The sequence below is a fragment of the Taudactylus pleione genome, unplaced genomic scaffold, assembly GCF_031769625.1.
Source record: "Taudactylus pleione unplaced genomic scaffold, aTauple2 ptg000376l, whole genome shotgun sequence".
Lineage (NCBI taxonomy): Eukaryota > Metazoa > Chordata > Amphibia > Anura > Myobatrachidae > Taudactylus > Taudactylus pleione.
The window spans coordinates 333280-356326 of record NW_028284777.1 but is presented as its reverse complement, the minus strand read 5'-3'; positions in this window follow the sequence as shown (position 1 = coordinate 356326).

Genomic DNA, 23047 nt, shown 5'->3' with positions numbered 1-23047 from the left:
AGACATGTTACAAATAACGAGTGAGCGCCATGTGACTCTGTATTACAGAGCATCTTTCCATGCGACTTTTGCCCTTAAAATGTGTCTTTATTTGCAAAGCGATGTGATTAGGATGCAAAAGCAGCTTCTACTGATTAAAATGATATTCGGCATGCCTATATTCTGTGTGTGTGACTGCGGCTGTAGGGAGACTAGGTGTATGTGAACACATCTGTAGATTGCCCATATATAGATAGATATAAAAATAGATAGATAGAGATAGATAAATAGATTAGATAGAGATAGATGGATAAACAGATAGATACATAGATAGATAGATAGATAGATAGATAGATATAGAGATAGATCGATAGACAGACAGATAGATAGGCAGATACTATTTTTTTGGCACTTATGACTCGTCTGTCGCTGTGTTGCTAGTTATCATGTCTCGCTTTGTATGTGTTGCTAGTTGTGTAAGCATGTGGTAGGGAGTATAGACTGTAAACTCCATTGGGGCAGGGACTGAAATTAATGGCCAAACATTTTTTGTAAAGTGCTGAGGAATGTATGTGCGCTATATAACAAACTGGTAATAAATAATAATAAATAATTAGATACAGATACGTCCACATACATCAGTCCTCCATGTGCTTTGAGATGTGTTACAAATAATGGGTGAGTACAATGGGACTCTGTAGCACAGAGCATCTTTCCAGGTGACTTTTTCCATTAATATGTGTCTTATTTGCAAAGCGATGCGAATAGGACGCAAAAGCAGCTTCTACTGATTAAAATGATATATGGCATTCCTACTGTATAATCTGTGTGCGACTGAGCTGTATCTGCATGCGATATGCAACTTTACAGTGTCACAGCCGCTGACGCTGTATTGTAGCATTTTGCATGCAGATATATCCGCAGTCGCACACAGAACATAGGCATGCCACAGATCTTTTTAATCAGCATAAGCTGGTTGTCCATTCTATTTTGTATCACTTTGCAATTAAGACACATTTTAAGGGGAAAAGTTACACGAAAAGACGCTCAGTTCTACTGTGTTGTGCCACAGTATAACACTACTAGAAGGACTGTTTAACGCGAGGGGAGACTAGGTGTATATGAACACATCTGTTTGTTGCCCATATATAGATATATAGATAGATAGATATAGATAGATAGATAGACAGATAAGCAGACACTAGTTCTTTAGCACTTATGACTCGTCTTTCGCTGTGTTGCTTGTTATCATGTCTCGCTTTGTATGTGTTGCTAGTTGTGTAAGCATGTGGTAGGGAGTATAGACTGCAAGCTCCATTGGGGCAGGGACTGAAATTAATGGCCAAACATTTTTTGTAAAGTGCTGAGGAATGTATGTACACTATATAACAAACTGGTAATAAATAATAATAAATAATTAGATGCAGATACGTCCACATACATCAGTCCTCCATGTGCTTTGAGATGTGTTACAAATAATGGGTGAGTACAATGTGACTCTGTAGCACAGAGCATTTTTCCAGGTGACTTTTTCCATTAATATGTGTCTTATTTGCAAAGCGATGCGAATAGGACGCAAAAGCAACTTCTACTGATTAAAATGATATATGGCATGCCTAATGTATAATCTGTGTGCGACTGAGCTGTATCTGCATGCGATATGCAACTTTACAGTGTCACAGCCGCTGACGCTGTAATGTAGCATTTTGCATGCAGATATATCCGCAGTCGCACACAGAACATAGGCATGCCACAGATCATTTTAATCAGCATAAGCTGGTTGTCCATTCTATTTTGCATCACTTTGCAATTAAGACACATTTTAAGGGGAAAAGTTACACGAAAAGACGCTCAGTTCTATTGTGTTGTGCCACAGTATAACACTACTAGAAGGACTGTTTAACGCGAGGGGAGACTAGGTGTAAATGAACACATCTGTTGGTTGCCCATATATAGATATATAGATAGATATAGATAGATAGACAGATAGGCAGACATTAGTTCTTTAGCACTTAAGACTCGTCTTTCGCTGAGTTGCTTGTTATCATGTCTCGCTTTGTATGTGTTGCTAGTTGTGTAAGCATGTGGTAGGGAGTATAGACTGTAAACTCCATTGGGGCAGGGACTGAAATTAATGGGCAAACATTTTTGTAAAGCACTGGGGAATGTAGGTGCGCTATATATCAAACTGGTAATAAATAATAATAAATAATTAGATACAGATACGTCCACATACATCAGTCCTCAATGTGCTTTGAGATGTGTTACAAATAATGGGTGAGTACAATGTGACTCTGCAGCACAGAGCATCTTTCCAGGTGACTTTTTCCATTAATATGTGTCTTAGTTGCAAAGCGATGCGAATAGGATGCAAAAGCAGCTTCTACTGATAAAAATTATATACGGCATGCCTACTGTATAATCTGTGTGCGACTGAGCTGTATCAGGCTGCGATATTCAACTTTACAGTGTCACAGCCGCTGACACTGTAATGTAGCATTTTGCATGCAGATATATCCGCAGTCGAACACAGAACTTAGGCATGCCACAGATCATTTTAATCAGCATAAACTGCTTGTCCATTCTATTTTGCATCACTTTGCAATTAAGACACATTTTAAGGGGAAAAGTTACACGAAAAGTCGCTCAGTTCTATTGTGTCGTGCCACAGTATAACACTACTAGAAAGGCTGTTTAACGTGAGGGGAGAGTAGGTGTATGTGAACACATCTGTTGGTTGCCCATATATAGATAGATAGATATAGATAGATAGAGAGATATAGTCCAAATTCACCCTACCAACAAGGACAGGCCCAACTGAGATATATTTGCATGTATAGTGTATAGCAAGAACATGTTATCGCGCCTCCCAATCTTTTTTTCCAGATGGGCCTTTTCCATGAATCAAATTGTGAGGTCAGCATCTAAGCAAACTACAACGCTGGACTTTTGTGAGGTCTCCTTGAATCCAGACTTCTACTCATGGCAACGGTCAAAGAGGAACCAACGGAAGAGGAGACCCAGAACAGGTAATTAATGTTTATTAATTACCAGTAATTCTCAGGCTAGACTGGTTCTAGTCCTGCAGAGGCACGATGATATGTTCCCGCTATACATTGATACTTAAAAAAATGTCTAATTGCATGGACTCTTCTACTTATGCGACACTGTGATTTTTTAGTGTCAGATATACAGTACTTCTGTTTATCTCAGGGTGCAGTATATCTCAGCTGTTCACTCTCCCTGTTTTACTCCATAAATCACACTTTTTAGTCAAAATCCCCAACAGCATTACACTCGCCTTCCCAACCAAGAATCTTGAGGGTGGTTTTTCAAACACCTGGGCTTAATGTTGGGAGAATGTGAATCTTTTGATTAGAAGATTTGCCTCCAATGTCTAATATTTAAAGATAGATCATAGATAGATAGGTAGCTCGATCATTGATAAATAGACACTAGTTAGATACAGATGTGTCTGCATACATCTATCCTCCATGTGCTATAAGACGTGTTACAAATAACGAGTGAGCGCCATGTGACTCTGTATTACAGAGCATCTTTCCATGCGACTTGTGCCCTTAAAATGTGTCTTTATTTGCAAAGCGATGTGATTAGGATGCAAAAGCAGCTTCTACTGATTAAAATGATATTCGGCATGCCTATATTCTGTGTGTGTGACTGCGGCTGTAGGGAGACTAGGTGTATGTGAACACATCTGTAGATTGCCCATATATAGATAGATATAAAAATAGATAGATAGATAGAGATAGATAGATTAGATAGAGATAGATGGATAAACAGATAGATACATAGATAGATAGATATAGAGATAGATCGATAGACAGACAGATAGATAGGCAGACACTATTTCTTTGGCACTTATGACTCGTCTGTCGCTGTGTTGCTAGTTATCATGTCTCGCTTTGTATGTGTTGCTAGTTTTGTAAGCATGTGGTAGGGAGTATAGACTGTAAGCTCCATTGGGGCAGGGACTGAAATTAATGGCCAAACATTTTTTGTAAAGTGCTGAGGAATGTATGTGCGCTATATAACAAACTGGAAATAAATAATAATAAATAATTAGATACAGATACGTCCACATACATCAGTCCTCCATGTGCTTTGAGATGTGTTACAAATAATGGGTGAGTACAATGTGACTCTGTAGCACAGAGCATCTTTCCAGGTGACTTTTTCCATTAATATGTGTCTTATTTGCAAAGCGATGCGAATAGGACGCAAAAGCAGCTTCTACTGATTAAAATGATATATGGCATGCCTACTGTATAATCTGTGTGCGACTGAGCTGTATCTGCATGCGATATGCAACTTTACAGTGTCACAGCCGCTGACGCTGTAATGTAGCATTTTGCATGCAGATATATCCGCAGTCGCACACAGAAAATAGGCATGCCACAGATCATTTTAATCAGCATAAGCTGGTTGTCCATTCTATTTTGCATCACTTTGCAATTTAGACACATTTTAAGGGGAAAAGTTACACGAAAAGATGCTCAGTTCTATTGTTTTGTGCCATAGTATAACACTACTAGAAGGACTGTTTAACGCGAGGGGAGACTAGGTGTATATGAACACATCTGTTGGTTGCCCATATATAGATATATAGATAGATAGATATAGATAGATAGACAGATAGGCAGACATTAGTTCTTTAGCACTTAAGACTCGATTTTCGCTGTGTTGCTTGTTATCATGTCTCGCTTTGTATGTGTTGCTAGTTGTGTAAGCATGTGGTAAAGAGTATAGACTGTAAGCTCCATTGGGGCTGGGACTGAAATTAATGGCCAAACATTTTTTGTAAAGTGCTGAGGAATGTATGTGCGATATATAACAAACTGGTAATAAATAATAATAAATAATTAGATACAGCTACGTCCTCATACATCAGTCCTCCATGTGCTTTGAGATGTGTTACAAATAATGGGTGAGTACAATGTGACTCTGCAGCACAGAGCATCTTTCCAGGTGACTTTTTCCATTAAAATGTGTCTTAGTTGCAAAGCGATGCGAATAGGATGCAAAAGCAGCTTCTACTGATTAAAATGATATACGGCATGCCTACTGTATAATCTGTGTGCGACTGAGCTGTATCAGGCTGCGATATTCAACTTTACAGTGTCACAGCCGCTGACACTGTAATGTAGCATTTTGCATGCAGATATATCCGCAGTCGAACAAAGAACATAGGCATGCCACAGATCATTTTAATCAGCATAAACTGCTTGTCCATTCTATTTTGCATCACTTTGCAATTAAGACACATTTTAAGGGGAAAAGTTACACGAAAAGTCGCTCAGTTCTATTGTGTCGTGCCACAGTATAACACTACTAGAAAGGCTGTTTAACGTGAGGGGAGAGTAGGTGTATGTGAACTAGGGATGTGCAGGCTCGGTTCTACTCGGTTCTGTTCGGTTCTTTTTACCGAATCTTATTGGCTATGCAAAACTCGTGACAGCTGAAACCCAATAAGATTCGGTAAAAAGAACCGAACGGAACCGAGTAGAACCGAGCCTGCACATCCCTAATGTGAACACATCTGTTGGTTGCCCATATATAGATAGATAGATATAGATAGATAGAGAGATATAGTCCAAATTCACCCTACCAACAAGGACAGGCCCAACTGAGATATATTTGCATGTATAGTGTATTGCAAGAACATGTTATCGCGCCTCCCAATCTTTTTTTCCAGATGGGCCTTTTCCATGAATCAAATTGTGAGGTCAGCATCTAAGCAAACTACAACGCTGGACTTTTGTGAGGTCTCCTTGAATCCAGACTTCTACTCATGGCAACGGTCAAAGAGGAACCAACGGAAGAGGAGACCCAGAACAGGTAATTAATGTTTATTAATTACCGGTAATTCTCAGGCTAGACTGGTTCTAGTCCTGCAGAGGCACGATGATATGTTCCCGCTATACATTGATACTTAAAAAAATGTCTAATTGCATGGACTCTTCTACTTATGCGACACTGTGATTTTTTAGTGTCAGATATACAGTACTTCTGTTTATCTCAGGGTGCAGTATATCTCAGCTGTTCACTCTCCCTGTTTTACTCCATAAATCACACTTTTTAGTCAAAATCCCCAACAGCATTACACTCGCCTTCCCAACCAAGAATCTTGAGGGTGGTTTTTCAAACACCTGGGCTTAATGTTGGGAAAATGTGAATCTTTTGATTAGAAGATTTGCCTCCAATGTCTAATATTTAAAGATAGATCATAGATAGATAGGTAGATCGATCATTGATAAATAGACACTAGTTAGATACAGATGTGTCTACATACATCTATCCTCCATGCGCTATAAGACATGTTACAAATAACGAGTGAGCGCCATGTGACTCTGTATTACAGAGCATCTTTCCATGCGACTTTTGCCCTTAAAATGTGTCTTTATTTGCAAAGCGATGTGATTAGGATGCAAAAGCAGCTTCTACTGATTAAAATGATATTCGGCATGCCTATATTCTGTGTGTGTGACTGCGGCTGTAGGGAGACTAGGTGTATGTGAACACATCTGTAGATTGCCCATATATAGATAGATATAAAAATAGATAGATAGAGATAGATAAATAGATTAGATAGAGATAGATGGATAAACAGATAGATACATAGATAGATAGATAGATAGATAGATATAGAGATAGATCGATAGACAGACAGATAGATAGGCAGATACTATTTTTTTGGCACTTATGACTCGTCTGTCGCTGTGTTGCTAGTTATCATGTCTCGCTTTGTATGTGTTGCTAGTTGTGTAAGCATGTGGTAGGGAGTATAGACTGTAAACTCCATTGGGGCAGGGACTGAAATTAATGGCCAAACATTTTTTGTAAAGTGCTGAGGAATGTATGTGCGCTATATAACAAACTGGTAATAAATAATAATAAATAATTAGATACAGATACGTCCACATACATCAGTCCTCCATGTGCTTTGAGATGTGTTACAAATAATGGGTGAGTACAATGGGACTCTGTAGCACAGAGCATCTTTCCAGGTGACTTTTTCCATTAATATGTGTCTTATTTGCAAAGCGATGCGAATAGGACGCAAAAGCAGCTTCTACTGATTAAAATGATATATGGCATGCCTACTGTATAATCTGTGTGCGACTGAGCTGTATCTGCATGCGATATGCAACTTTACAGTGTCACAGCCGCTGACGCTGTATTGTAGCATTTTGCATGCAGATATATCCGCAGTCGCACACAGAACATAGGCATGCCACAGATCTTTTTAATCAGCATAAGCTGGTTGTCCATTCTATTTTGCATCACTTTGCAATTAAGACACATTTTAAGGGGAAAAGTTACACGAAAAGTCGCTCAGTTCTATTGTGTCGTGCCACAGTATAACACTACTAGAAAGGCTGTTTAACGTGAGGGGAGAGTAGGTGTATGTGAACACATCTGTTGGTTGCCCATATATAGATAGATAGATATAGATAGATAGAGAGATATAGTCCAAATTCACCCTACCAACAAGGACAGGCCCAACTGAGATATATTTGCATGTATAGTGTATAGCAAGAACATGTTATCGCGCCTCCCAATCTTTTTTTCCAGATGGGCCTTTTCCATGAATCAAATTGTGAGGTCAGCATCTAAGCAAACTACAACGCTGGACTTTTGTGAGGTCTCCTTGAATCCAGACTTCTACTCATGGCAACGGTCAAAGAGGAACCAACGGAAGAGGAGACCCAGAACAGGTAATTAATGTTTATTAATTACCGGTAATTCTCAGGCTAGACTGGTTCTAGTCCTGCAGAGGCACGATGATATGTTCCCGCTATACATTGATACTTAAAAAAATGTCTAATTGCATGGACTCTTCTACTTATGCGACACTGTGATTTTTTAGTGTCAGATATACAGTACTTCTGTTTATCTCAGGGTGCAGTATATCTCAGCTGTTCACTCTCCCTGTTTTACTCCATAAATCACACTTTTTAGTCAAAATCCCCAACAGCATTACACTCGCCTTCCCAACCAAGAATCTTGAGGGTGGTTTTTCAAACACCTGGGCTTAATGTTGGGAGAATGTGAATCTTTTGATTAGAAGATTTGCCTCCAATGTCTAATATTTAAAGATAGATCATAGATAGATAGGTAGCTCGATCATTGATAAATAGACACTAGTTAGATACAGATGTGTCTGCATACATCTATCCTCCATGTGCTATAAGACGTGTTACAAATAACGAGTGAGCGCCATGTGACTCTGTATTACAGAGCATCTTTCCATGCGACTTGTGCCCTTAAAATGTGTCTTTATTTGCAAAGCGATGTGATTAGGATGCAAAAGCAGCTTCTACTGATTAAAATGATATTCGGCATGCCTATATTCTGTGTGTGTGACTGCGGCTGTAGGGAGACTAGGTGTATGTGAACACATCTGTAGATTGCCCATATATAGATAGATATAAAAATAGATAGATAGATAGAGATAGATAGATTAGATAGAGATAGATGGATAAACAGATAGATACATAGATAGATAGATATAGAGATAGATCGATAGACAGACAGATAGATAGGCAGACACTATTTCTTTGGCACTTATGACTCGTCTGTCGCTGTGTTGCTAGTTATCATGTCTCGCTTTGTATGTGTTGCTAGTTGTGTAAGCATGTGGTAGGGAGTATAGACTGTAAGCTCCATTGGGGCAGGGACTGAAATTAATGGCCAAACATTTTTTGTAAAGTGCTGAGGAATGTATGTGCGCTATATAACAAACTGGAAATAAATAATAATAAATAATTAGATACAGATACGTCCACATACATCAGTCCTCCATGTGCTTTGAGATGTGTTACAAATAATGGGTGAGTACAATGTGACTCTGTAGCACAGAGCATCTTTCCAGGTGACTTTTTCCATTAAAATGTGTCTTATTTGCAAAGCGATGCGAATAGGACGCAAAAGCAGCTTCTACTGATTAAAATGATATATGGCATGCCTACTGTATAATCTGTGTGCGACTGAGCTGTATCTGCATGCGATATGCAACTTTACAGTGTCACAGCCGCTGACGCTGTAATGTAGCATTTTGCATGCAGATATATCCGCAGTCGCACACAGAACATAGGCATGCCACAGATCTATTTAATCAGCATAAGCTGGTTGTCCATTCTATTTTGTATCACTTTGCAATTAAGACACATTTTAAGGGGAAAAGTTACACGAAAAGACACTCAGTTCTACTGTGTTGTGCCACAGTATAACACTACTAGAAGGACTGTTTAACGCGAGGAGAGACTAGGTGTATATGAACACATCTGTTTGTTGCCCATATATAGATAGATAGATAGATAGATAGATAGATAGATAGATATAGATAGATAGACAGATAGGCAGACACTAGTTCTTTAGTACTTATGACTCGTCTTTCGCTGTGTTGCATGTTATCATGTCTCGCTTTGTATGTGTTGCTAGTTGTGTAAGCATGTGGTAGGGAGTATAGACTGTAAGCTCCATTGGGACAGGGACTGAAATTAATGGCCAAACATTTTTTGTAAAGTGCTGAGGAATGTATGTGCGCTATATAACAAACTGGTAATAAATAATAAGAAATAATTAGATGCAGATACGTCCACATACATCAGTCCTCCATGTGCTTTGAGATGTGTTACAAATAATGGGTGAGTACAATGTGACTCTGTAGCACAGAGCATCTTTCCAGGTGACTTTTTCCATTAATATGTGTCTTATTTGCAAAGCAATGCGAATAGGATGCAAAAGCAACTTCTACTGATTAAAATGATATATGGCATGCCTAATGTATAATCTGTGTGCGACTGAGCTGTATCTGCATGCGATATGCAACTTTACAGTGTCACAGCCGCTGACGCTGTAATGTAGCATTTTGCATGCAGATATATCCGCAGTCGCACACAGAAAATAGGCATGCCACAGATCATTTTAATCAGCATAAGCTGGTTGTCCATTCTATTTTGCATCACTTTGCAATTTAGACACATTTTAAGGGGAAAAGTTACACGAAAAGACGCTCAGTTCTATTGTTTTGTGCCATAGTATAACACTACTAGAAGGACTGTTTAACGCGAGGGGAGACTAGGTGTATATGAACACATCTGTTGGTTGCCCATATATAGATATATAGATAGATAGATATAGATAGATAGACAGATAGGCAGACATTAGTTCTTTAGCACTTAAGACTCAATTTTCGCTGTGTTGCTTGTTATCATGTCTCGCTTTGTATGTGTTGCTAGTTGTGTAAGCATGTGGTAAAGAGTATAGACTGTAAGCTCCATTGGGGCAGGGACTGAAATTAATGGCCAAACATTTTTTGTAAAGTGCTGAGGAATGTATGTGCGATATATAACAAACTGGTAATAAATAATAATAAATAATTAGATACAGCTACGTCCTCATACATCAGTCCTCCATGTGCTTTGAGATGTGTTACAAATAATGGGTGAGTACAATGTGACTCTGCAGCACAGAGCATCTTTCCAGGTGACTTTTTCCATTAATATGTGTCTTAGTTGCAAAGCGATGCGAATAGGATGCAAAAGCAGCTTCTACTGATTAAAATGATATACGGCATGCCTACTGTATAATCTGTGTGCGACTGAGCTGTATCAGGCTGCGATATTCAACTTTACAGTGTCACAGCCGCTGACACTGTAATGTAGCATTTTGCATGCAGATATATCCGCAGTCGAACAAAGAACATAGGCATGCCACAGATCATTTTAATCAGCATAAACTGCTTGTCCATTCTATTTTGCATCACTTTGCAATTAAGACACATTTTAAGGGGAAAAGTTACACGAAAAGTCGCTCAGTTCTATTGTGTCGTGCCACAGTATAACACTACTAGAAAGGCTGTTTAACGCGAGGGGAGAGTAGGTGTATGTGAACACATCTGTTGGTTGCCCATATATAGATAGATAGATATAGATAGATAGAGAGATATAGTCCAAATTCACCCTACCAACAAGGACAGGCCCAACTGAGATATATTTGCATGTATAGTGTATAGCAAGAACATGTTATCGCGCCTCCCAATCTTTTTTTCCAGATGGGCCTTTTCCATTAATCAAATTGTGAGGTCAGCATCTAAGCAAACTACAACGCTGGACTTTTGTGAGGTCTCCTTGAATCCAGACTTCTACTCATGGCAACGGTCAAAGAGGAACCAACGGAAGAGGAGACCCAGAACAGGTAATTAATGTTTATTAATTACCGGTAATTCTCAGGCTAGACTGGTTCTAGTCCTGCAGAGGCACGATGATATGTTCCCGCTATACATTGATACTTAAAAAAATGTCTAATTGCATGGACTCTTCTACTTATGCGACACTGTGATTTTTTAGTGTCAGATATACAGTACTTCTGTTTATCTCAGGGTGCAGTATATCTCAGCTGTTCACTCTCCCTGTTTTACTCCATAAATCACACTTTTTAGTCAAAATCCCCAACAGCATTACACTCGCCTTCCCAACCAAGAATCTTGAGGGTGGTTTTTCAAACACCTGGGCTTAATGTTGGGAAAATGTGAATCTTTTGATTAGAAGATTTGCCTTCAATGTCTAATATTTAAAGATAGATCATAGATAGATAGGTAGATCGATCATTGATAAATAGACACTAGTTAGATACAGATGTGTCTACATACATCTATCCTCCATGCGCTATAAGACATGTTACAAATAACGAGTGAGCGCCATGTGACTCTGTATTACAGAGCATCTTTCCATGCGACTTTTGCCCTTAAAATGTGTCTTTATTTGCAAAGCGATGTGATTAGGATGCAAAAGCAGCTTCTACTGATTAAAATGATATTCGGCATGCCTATATTCTGTGTGTGTGACTGCGGCTGTAGGGAGACTAGGTGTATGTGAACACATCTGTAGATTGCCCATATATAGATAGATATAAAAATAGATAGATAGAGATAGATAAATAGATTAGATAGAGATAGATGGATAAACAGATAGATACATAGATAGATAGATAGATAGATATAGAGATAGATCGATAGACAGACAGATAGATAGGCAGATACTATTTTTTTGGCACTTATGACTCGTCTGTCGCTGTGTTGCTAGTTATCATGTCTCGCTTTGTATGTGTTGCTAGTTGTGTAAGCATGTGGTAGGGAGTATAGACTGTAAACTCCATTGGGGCAGGGACTGAAATTAATGGCCAAACATTTTTTGTAAAGTGCTGAGGAATGTATGTGCGCTATATAACAAACTGGTAATAAATAATAATAAATAATTAGATACAGATACGTCCACATACATCAGTCCTCCATGTGCTTTGAGATGTGTTACAAATAATGGGTGAGTACAATGGGACTCTGTAGCACAGAGCATCTTTCCAGGTGACTTTTTCCATTAATATGTGTCTTATTTGCAAAGCGATGCGAATAGGACGCAAAAGCAGCTTCTACTGATTAAAATGATATATGGCATGCCTACTGTATAATCTGTGCGACTGAGCTGTATCTGCATGCGATATGCAACTTTACAGTGTCACAGCCGCTGACGCTGTATTGTAGCATTTTGCATGCAGATATATCCGCAGTCGCACACAGAACATAGGCATGCCACAGATCTTTTTAATCAGCATAAGCTGGTTGTCCATTCTATTTTGTATCACTTTGCAATTAAGACACATTTTAAGGGGAAAAGTTACACGAAAAGACGCTCAGTTCTACTGTGTTGTGCCACAGTATAACACTACTAGAAGGACTGTTTAACGCGAGGGGAGACTAGGTGTATATGAACACATCTGTTTGTTGCCCATATATAGATATATAGATAGATAGATATAGATAGATAGACAGATAAGCAGACACTAGTTCTTTAGCACTTATGACTCGTCTTTCGCTGTGTTGCTTGTTATCATGTCTCGCTTTGTATGTGTTGCTAGTTGTGTAAGCATGTGGTAGGGAGTATAGACTGCAAGCTCCATTGGGGCAGGGACTGAAATTAATGGCCAAACATTTTTTGTAAAGTGCTGAGGAATGTATGTACACTATATAACAAACTGGTAATAAATAATAATAAATAATTAGATGCAGATACGTCCACATACATCAGTCCTCCATGTGCTTTGAGATGTGTTACAAATAATGGGTGAGTACAATGTGACTCTGTAGCACAGAGCATTTTTCCAGGTGACTTTTTCCATTAATATGTGTCTTATTTGCAAAGCGATGCGAATAGGACGCAAAAGCAACTTCTACTGATTAAAATGATATATGGCATGCCTAATGTATAATCTGTGTGCGACTGAGCTGTATCTGCATGCGATATGCAACTTTACAGTGTCACAGCCGCTGACGCTGTAATGTAGCATTTTGCATGCAGATATATCCGCAGTCGCACACAGAACATAGGCATGCCACAGATCATTTTAATCAGCATAAGCTGGTTGTCCATTCTATTTTGCATCACTTTGCAATTAAGACACATTTTAAGGGGAAAAGTTACACGAAAAGACGCTCAGTTCTATTGTGTTGTGCCACAGTATAACACTACTAGAAGGACTGTTTAACGCGAGGGGAGACTAGGTGTAAATGAACACATCTGTTGGTTGCCCATATATAGATATATAGATAGATATAGATAGATAGACAGATAGGCAGACATTAGTTCTTTAGCACTTAAGACTCGTCTTTCGCTGAGTTGCTTGTTATCATGTCTCGCTTTGTATGTGTTGCTAGTTGTGTAAGCATGTGGTAGGGAGTATAGACTGTAAACTCCATTGGGGCAGGGACTGAAATTAATGGGCAAACATTTTTGTAAAGCACTGGGGAATGTAGGTGCGCTATATATCAAACTGGTAATAAATAATAATAAATAATTAGATACAGATACGTCCACATACATCAGTCCTCAATGTGCTTTGAGATGTGTTACAAATAATGGGTGAGTACAATGTGACTCTGCAGCACAGAGCATCTTTCCAGGTGACTTTTTCCATTAATATGTGTCTTAGTTGCAAAGCGATGCGAATAGGATGCAAAAGCAGCTTCTACTGATAAAAATTATATACGGCATGCCTACTGTATAATCTGTGTGCGACTGAGCTGTATCAGGCTGCGATATTCAACTTTACAGTGTCACAGCCGCTGACACTGTAATGTAGCATTTTGCATGCAGATATATCCGCAGTCGAACACAGAACTTAGGCATGCCACAGATCATTTTAATCAGCATAAACTGCTTGTCCATTCTATTTTGCATCACTTTGCAATTAAGACACATTTTAAGGGGAAAAGTTACACGAAAAGTCGCTCAGTTCTATTGTGTCGTGCCACAGTATAACACTACTAGAAAGGCTGTTTAACGTGAGGGGAGAGTAGGTGTATGTGAACACATCTGTTGGTTGCCCATATATAGATAGATAGATATAGATAGATAGAGAGATATAGTCCAAATTCACCCTACCAACAAGGACAGGCCCAACTGAGATATATTTGCATGTATAGTGTATAGCAAGAACATGTTATCGCGCCTCCCAATCTTTTTTTCCAGATGGGCCTTTTCCATGAATCAAATTGTGAGGTCAGCATCTAAGCAAACTACAACGCTGGACTTTTGTGAGGTCTCCTTGAATCCAGACTTCTACTCATGGCAACGGTCAAAGAGGAACCAACGGAAGAGGAGACCCAGAACAGGTAATTAATGTTTATTAATTACCGGTAATTCTCAGGCTAGACTGGTTCTAGTCCTGCAGAGGCACGATGATATGTTCCCGCTATACATTGATACTTAAAAAAATGTCTAATTGCATGGACTCTTCTACTTATGCGACACTGTGATTTTTTAGTGTCAGATATACAGTACTTCTGTTTATCTCAGGGTGCAGTATATCTCAGCTGTTCACTCTCCCTGTTTTACTCCATAAATCACACTTTTTAGTCAAAATCCCCAACAGCATTACACTCGCCTTCCCAACCAAGAATCTTGAGGGTGGTTTTTCAAACACCTGGGCTTAATGTTGGGAGAATGTGAATCTTTTGATTAGAAGATTTGCCTCCAATGTCTAATATTTAAAGATAGATCATAGATAGATAGGTAGCTCGATCATTGATAAATAGACACTAGTTAGATACAGATGTGTCTGCATACATCTATCCTCCATGTGCTATAAGACGTGTTACAAATAACGAGTGAGCGCCATGTGACTCTGTATTACAGAGCATCTTTCCATGCGACTTGTGCCCTTAAAATGTGTCTTTATTTGCAAAGCGATGTGATTAGGATGCAAAAGCAGCTTCTACTGATTAAAATGATATTCGGCATGCCTATATTCTGTGTGTGTGACTGCGGCTGTAGGGAGACTAGGTGTATGTGAACACATCTGTAGATTGCCCATATATAGATAGATATAAAAATAGATAGATAGATAGAGATAGATAGATTAGATAGAGATAGATGGATAAACAGATAGATACATAGATAGATAGATATAGAGATAGATCGATAGACAGACAGATAGATAGGCAGACACTATTTCTTTGGCACTTATGACTCGTCTGTCGCTGTGTTGCTAGTTATCATGTCTCGCTTTGTATGTGTTGCTAGTTGTGTAAGCATGTGGTAGGGAGTATAGACTGTAAGCTCCATTGGGGCAGGGACTGAAATTAATGGCCAAACATTTTTTGTAAAGTGCTGAGGAATGTATGTGCGCTATATAACAAACTGGAAATAAATAATAATAAATAATTAGATACAGATACGTCCACATACATCAGTCCTCCATGTGCTTTGAGATGTGTTACAAATAATGGGTGAGTACAATGTGACTCTGTAGCACAGAGCATCTTTCCAGGTGACTTTTTCCATTAATATGTGTCTTATTTGCAAAGCGATGCGAATAGGACGCAAAAGCAGCTTCTACTGATTAAAATGATATATGGCATGCCTACTGTATAATCTGTGTGCGACTGAGCTGTATCTGCATGCGATATGCAACTTTACAGTGTCACAGCCGCTGACGCTGTAATGTAGCATTTTGCATGCAGATATATCCGCAGTCGCACACAGAAAATAGGCATGCCACAGATCATTTTAATCAGCATAAGCTGGTTGTCCATTCTATTTTGCATCACTTTGCAATTTAGACACATTTTAAGGGGAAAAGTTACATGAAAAGACGCTCAGTTCTATTGTTTTGTGCCATAGTATAACACTACTAGAAGGACTGTTTAACGCGAGGGGAGACTAGGTGTATATGAACACATCTGTTGGTTGCCCATATATAGATATATAGATAGATAGATATAGATAGATAGACAGATAGGCAGACATTAGTTCTTTAGCACTTAAGACTCGATTTTCGCTGTGTTGCTTGTTATCATGTCTCGCTTTGTATGTGTTGCTAGTTGTGTAAGCATGTGGTAAAGAGTATAGACTGTAAGCTCCATTGGGGCTGGGACTGAAATTAATGGCCAAACATTTTTTGTAAAGTGCTGAGGAATGTATGTGCGATATATAACAAACTGGTAATAAATAATAATAAATAATTAGATACAGCTACGTCCTCATACATCAGTCCTCCATGTGCTTTGAGATGTGTTACAAATAATGGGTGAGTACAATGTGACTCTGCAGCACAGAGCATCTTTCCAGGTGACTTTTTCCATTAAAATGTGTCTTAGTTGCAAAGCGATGCAAATAGGATGCAAAAGCAGCTTCTACTGATTAAAATGATATACGGCATGCCTACTGTATAATCTGTGTGCGACTGAGCTGTATCAGGCTGCGATATTCAACTTTACAGTGTCACAGCCGCTGACACTGTAATGTAGCATTTTGCATGCAGATATATCCGCAGTCGAACAAAGAACATAGGCATGCCACAGATCATTTTAATCAGCATAAACTGCTTGTCCATTCTATTTTGCATCACTTTGCAATTAAGACACATTTTAAGGCAAAAGTTACACGAAAAGTCGCTCAGTTCTATTGTGTCGTGCCACAGTATAACACTACTAGAAAGGCTGTTTAACGTGAGGGGAGAGTAGGTGTATGTGAACTAGGGATGTGCAGGCTCGGTTCTACTCGGTTCTGTTCGGTTCTTTTTACCGAATCTTATTGGCTATCCAAAAGTCGTGACAGCTGAAACCCAATAAGATTCGGTAAAAAGAACCGAACGGAACCGAGTAGAACCGAGCCTGCACATCCCTAATGTGAACACATCTGTTGGTTGCCCATATATAGATAGATAGATATAGATAGATAGAGAGATATAGTCCAAATTCACCCTACCAACAAGGACAGGCCCAACTGAGATATATTTGCATGTATAGTGTATAGCAAGAACATGTTATCGCGCCTCCCAATCTTTTTTTCCAGATGGGCCTTTTCCATGAATCAAATTGTGAGGTCAGCATCTAAGCAAACTACAACGCTGGACTTTTGTGAGGTCTCCTTGAATCCAGACTTCTACTCATGGCAACGGTCAAAGAGGAACCAACGGAAGAGGAGACCCAGAACAGGTAATTAATGTTTATTAATTACCGGTAATTCTCAGGCTAGACTGGTTCTAGTCCTGCAGAGGCACGATGATATGTTCCCGCTATACATTGATACTTAAAAAAATGTCTAATTGCATGGACTCTTCTACTTATGCGACACTGTGATTTTTTAGTGTCAGATATACAGTACTTCTGTTTATCTCAGGGTGCAGTATATCTCAGCTGTTCACTCTCCCTGTTTTACTCCATAAATCACACTTTTTAGTCAAAATCCCCAACAGCATTACACTCGCCTTCCCAACCAAGAATCTTGAGGGTGGTTTTTCAAACACCTGGGCTTAATGTTGGGAAAATGTGAATCTTTTGATTAGAAGATTTGCCTCCAATGTCTAATATTTAAAGATAGATCATAGATAGATAGGTAGATCGATCATTGATAAATAGACACTAGTTAGATACAGATGTGTCTACATACATCTATCCTCCATGCGCTATAAGACATGTTACAAATAACGAGTGAGCGCCATGTGACTCTGTATTACAGAGCATCTTTCCATGCGACTTTTGCCCTTAAAATGTGTCTTTATTTGCAAAGCGATGTGATTAGGATGCAAAAGCAGCTTCTACTGATTAAAATGATATTCGGCATGCCTATATTCTGTGTGTGTGACTGCGGCTGTAGGGAGACTAGGTGTATGTGAACACATCTGTAGATTGCCCATATATAGATAGATATAAAAATAGATAGATAGAGATAGATAAATAGATTAGATAGAGATAGATGGATAAACAGATAGATACATAGATAGATAGATAGATAGATAGATAGATAGATATAGAGATAGATCGATAGACAGACAGATAGATAGGCAGATACTATTTTTTTGGCACTTATGACTCGTCTGTCGCTGTGTTGCTAGTTATCATGTCTCGCTTTGTATGTGTTGCTAGTTGTGTAAGCATGTGGTAGGGAGTATAGACTGTAAACTCCATTGGGGCAGGGACTGAAATTAATGGCCAAACATTTTTTGTAAAGTGCTGAGGAATGTATGTGCGCTATATAACAAACTGGTAATAAATAATAATAAATAATTAGATACAGATACGTCCACATACATCAGTCCTCCATGTGCTTTGAGATGTGTTACAAATAATGGGTGAGTACAATGGGACTCTGTAGCACAGAGCATCTTTCCAGGTGACTTTTTCCATTAATATGTGTCTTATTTGCAAAGCGATGCGAATAGGACGCAAAAGCAGCTTCTACTGATTAAAATGATATATGGCATGCCTACTGTATAATCTGTGTGCGACTGAGCTGTATCTGCATGCGATATGCAACTTTACAGTGTCACAGCCGCTGACGCTGTATTGTAGCATTTTGCATGCAGATATATCCGCAGTCGCACACAGAACATAGGCATGCCACAGATCTTTTTAATCAGCATAAGCTGGTTGTCCATTCTATTTTGTATCACTTTGCAATTAAGACACATTTTAAGGGGAAAAGTTACACGAAAAGACGCTCAGTTCTACTGTGTTGTGCCACAGTATAACACTACTAGAAGGACTGTTTAACGCGAGGGGAGACTAGGTGTATATGAACACATCTGTTTGTTGCCCATATATAGATATATAGATAGATAGATATAGATAGATAGACAGATAAGCAGACACTAGTTCTTTAGCACTTATGACTCGTCTTTCGCTGTGTTGCTTGTTATCATGTCTCGCTTTGTATGTGTTGCTAGTTGTGTAAGCATGTGGTAGGGAGTATAGACTGCAAGCTCCATTGGGGCAGGGACTGAAATTAATGGCCAAACATTTTTTGTAAAGTGCTGAGGAATGTATGTACACTATATAACAAACTGGTAATAAATAATAATAAATAATTAGATGCAGATACGTCCACATACATCAGTCCTCCATGTGCTTTGAGATGTGTTACAAATAATGGGTGAGTACAATGTGACTCTGTAGCACAGAGCATTTTTCCAGGTGACTTTTTCCATTAATATGTGTCTTATTTGCAAAGCGATGCGAATAGGACGCAAAAGCAACTTCTACTGATTAAAATGATATATGGCATGCCTAATGTATAATCTGTGTGCGACTGAGCTGTATCTGCATGCGATATGCAACTTTACAGTGTCACAGCCGCTGACGCTGTAATGTAGCATTTTGCATGCAGATATATCCGCAGTCGCACACAGAACATAGGCATGCCACAGATCATTTTAATCAGCATAAGCTGGTTGTCCATTCTATTTTGCATCACTTTGCAATTAAGACACATTTTAAGGGGAAAAGTTACACGAAAAGACGCTCAGTTCTATTGTGTTGTGCCACAGTATAACACTACTAGAAGGACTGTTTAACGCGAGGGGAGACTAGGTGTAAATGAACACATCTGTTGGTTGCCCATATATAGATATATAGATAGATATAGATAGATAGACAGATAGGCAGACATTAGTTCTTTAGCACTTAAGACTCGTCTTTCGCTGAGTTGCTTGTTATCATGTCTCGCTTTGTATGTGTTGCTAGTTGTGTAAGCATGTGGTAGGGAGTATAGACTGTAAACTCCATTGGGGCAGGGACTGAAATTAATGGGCAAACATTTTTGTAAAGCACTGGGGAATGTAGGTGCGCTATATATCAAACTGGTAATAAATAATAATAAATAATTAGATACAGATACGTCCACATACATCAGTCCTCAATGTGCTTTGAGATGTGTTACAAATAATGGGTGAGTACAATGTGACTCTGCAGCACAGAGCATCTTTCCAGGTGACTTTTTCCATTAATATGTGTCTTAGTTGCAAAGCGATGCGAATAGGATGCAAAAGCAGCTTCTACTGATAAAAATTATATACGGCATGCCTACTGTATAATCTGTGTGCGACTGAGCTGTATCAGGCTGCGATATTCAACTTTACAGTGTCACAGCCGCTGACACTGTAATGTAGCATTTTGCATGCAGATATATCCGCAGTCGAACACAGAACTTAGGCATGCCACAGATCATTTTAATCAGCATAAACTGCTTGTCCATTCTATTTTGCATCACTTTGCAATTAAGACACATTTTAAGGGGAAAAGTTACACGAAAAGTCGCTCAGTTCTATTGTGTCGTGCCACAGTATAACACTACTAGAAAGGCTGTTTAACGTGAGGGGAGAGTAGGTGTATGTGAACACATCTGTTGGTTGCCCATATATAGATAGATAGATATAGATAGATAGAGAGATATAGTCCAAATTCACCCTACCAACAAGGACAGGCCCAACTGAGATATATTTGCATGTATAGTGTATAGCAAGAACATGTTATCGCGCCTCCCAATCTTTTTTTCCAGATGGGCCTTTTCCATGAATCAAATTGTGAGGTCAGCATCTAAGCAAACTACAACGCTGGACTTTTGTGAGGTCTCCTTGAATCCAGACTTCTACTCATGGCAACGGTCAAAGAGGAACCAACGGAAGAGGAGACCCAGAACAGGTAATTAATGTTTATTAATTACCGGTAATTCTCAGGCTAGACTGGTTCTAGTCCTGCAGAGGCACGATGATATGTTCCCGCTATACATTGATACTTAAAAAAATGTCTAATTGCATGGACTCTTCTACTTATGCGACACTGTGATTTTTTAGTGTCAGATATACAGTACTTCTGTTTATCTCAGGGTGCAGTATATCTCAGCTGTTCACTCTCCCTGTTTTACTCCATAAATCACACTTTTTAGTCAAAATCCCCAACAGCATTACACTCGCCTTCCCAACCAAGAATCTTGAGGGTGGTTTTTCAAACACCTGGGCTTAATGTTGGGAGAATGTGAATCTTTTGATTAGAAGATTTGCCTCCAATGTCTAATATTTAAAGATAGATCATAGATAGATAGGTAGCTCGATCATTGATAAATAGACACTAGTTAGATACAGATGTGTCTGCATACATCTATCCTCCATGTGCTATAAGACGTGTTACAAATAACGAGTGAGCGCCATGTGACTCTGTATTACAGAGCATCTTTCCATGCGACTTGTGCCCTTAAAATGTGTCTTTATTTGCAAAGCGATGTGATTAGGATGCAAAAGCAGCTTCTACTGATTAAAATGATATTCGGCATGCCTATATTCTGTGTGTGTGACTGCGGCTGTAGGGAGACTAGGTGTATGTGAACACATCTGTAGATTGCCCATATATAGATAGATATAAAAATAGATAGATAGATAGAGATAGATAGATTAGATAGAGATAGATGGATAAACAGATAGATACATAGATAGATAGATATAGAGATAGATCGATAGACAGACAGATAGATAGGCAGACACTATTTCTTTGGCACTTATGACTCGTCTGTCGCTGTGTTGCTAGTTATCATGTCTCGCTTTGTATGTGTTGCTAGTTGTGTAAGCATGTGGTAGGGAGTATAGACTGTAAGCTCCATTGGGGCAGGGACTGAAATTAATGGCCAAACATTTTTTGTAAAGTGCTGAGGAATGTATGTGCGCTATATAACAAACTGGAAATAAATAATAATAAATAATTAGATACAGATACGTCCACATACATCAGTCCTCCATGTGCTTTGAGATGTGTTACAAATAATGGGTGAGTACAATGTGACTCTGTAGCACAGAGCATCTTTCCAGGTGACTTTTTCCATTAATATGTGTCTTATTTGCAAAGCGATGCGAATAGGACGCAAAAGCAGCTTCTACTGATTAAAATGATATATGGCATGCCTACTGTATAATCTGTGTGCGACTGAGCTGTATCTGCATGCGATATGCAACTTTACAGTGTCACAGCCGCTGACGCTGTAATGTAGCATTTTGCATGCAGATATATCCGCAGTCGCACACAGAAAATAGGCATGCCACAGATCATTTTAATCAGCATAAGCTGGTTGTCCATTCTATTTTGCATCACTTTGCAATTTAGACACATTTTAAGGGGAAAAGTTACACGAAAAGACGCTCAGTTCTATTGTTTTGTGCCATAGTATAACACTACTAGAAGGACTGTTTAACGCGAGGGGAGACTAGGTGTATATGAACACATCTGTTGGTTGCCCATATATAGATATATAGATAGATAGATATAGATAGATAGACAGATAGGCAGACATTAGTTCTTTAGCACTTAAGACTCGATTTTCGCTGTGTTGCTTGTTATCATGTCTCGCTTTGTATGTGTTGCTAGTTGTGTAAGCATGTGGTAAAGAGTATAGACTGTAAGCTCCATTGGGGCTGGGACTGAAATTAATGGGCAAACATTTTTTGTAAAGTGCTGAGGAATGTATGTGCGATATATAACAAACTGGTAATAAATAATAATAAATAATTAGATACAGCTACGTCCTCATACATCAGTCCTCCATGTGCTTTGAGATGTGTTACAAATAATGGGTGAGTACAATGTGACTCTGCAGCACAGAGCATCTTTCCAGGTGACTTTTTCCATTAAAATGTGTCTTAGTTGCAAAGCGATGCAAATAGGATGCAAAAGCAGCTTCTACTGATTAAAATGATATACGGCATGCCTACTGTATAATCTGTGTGC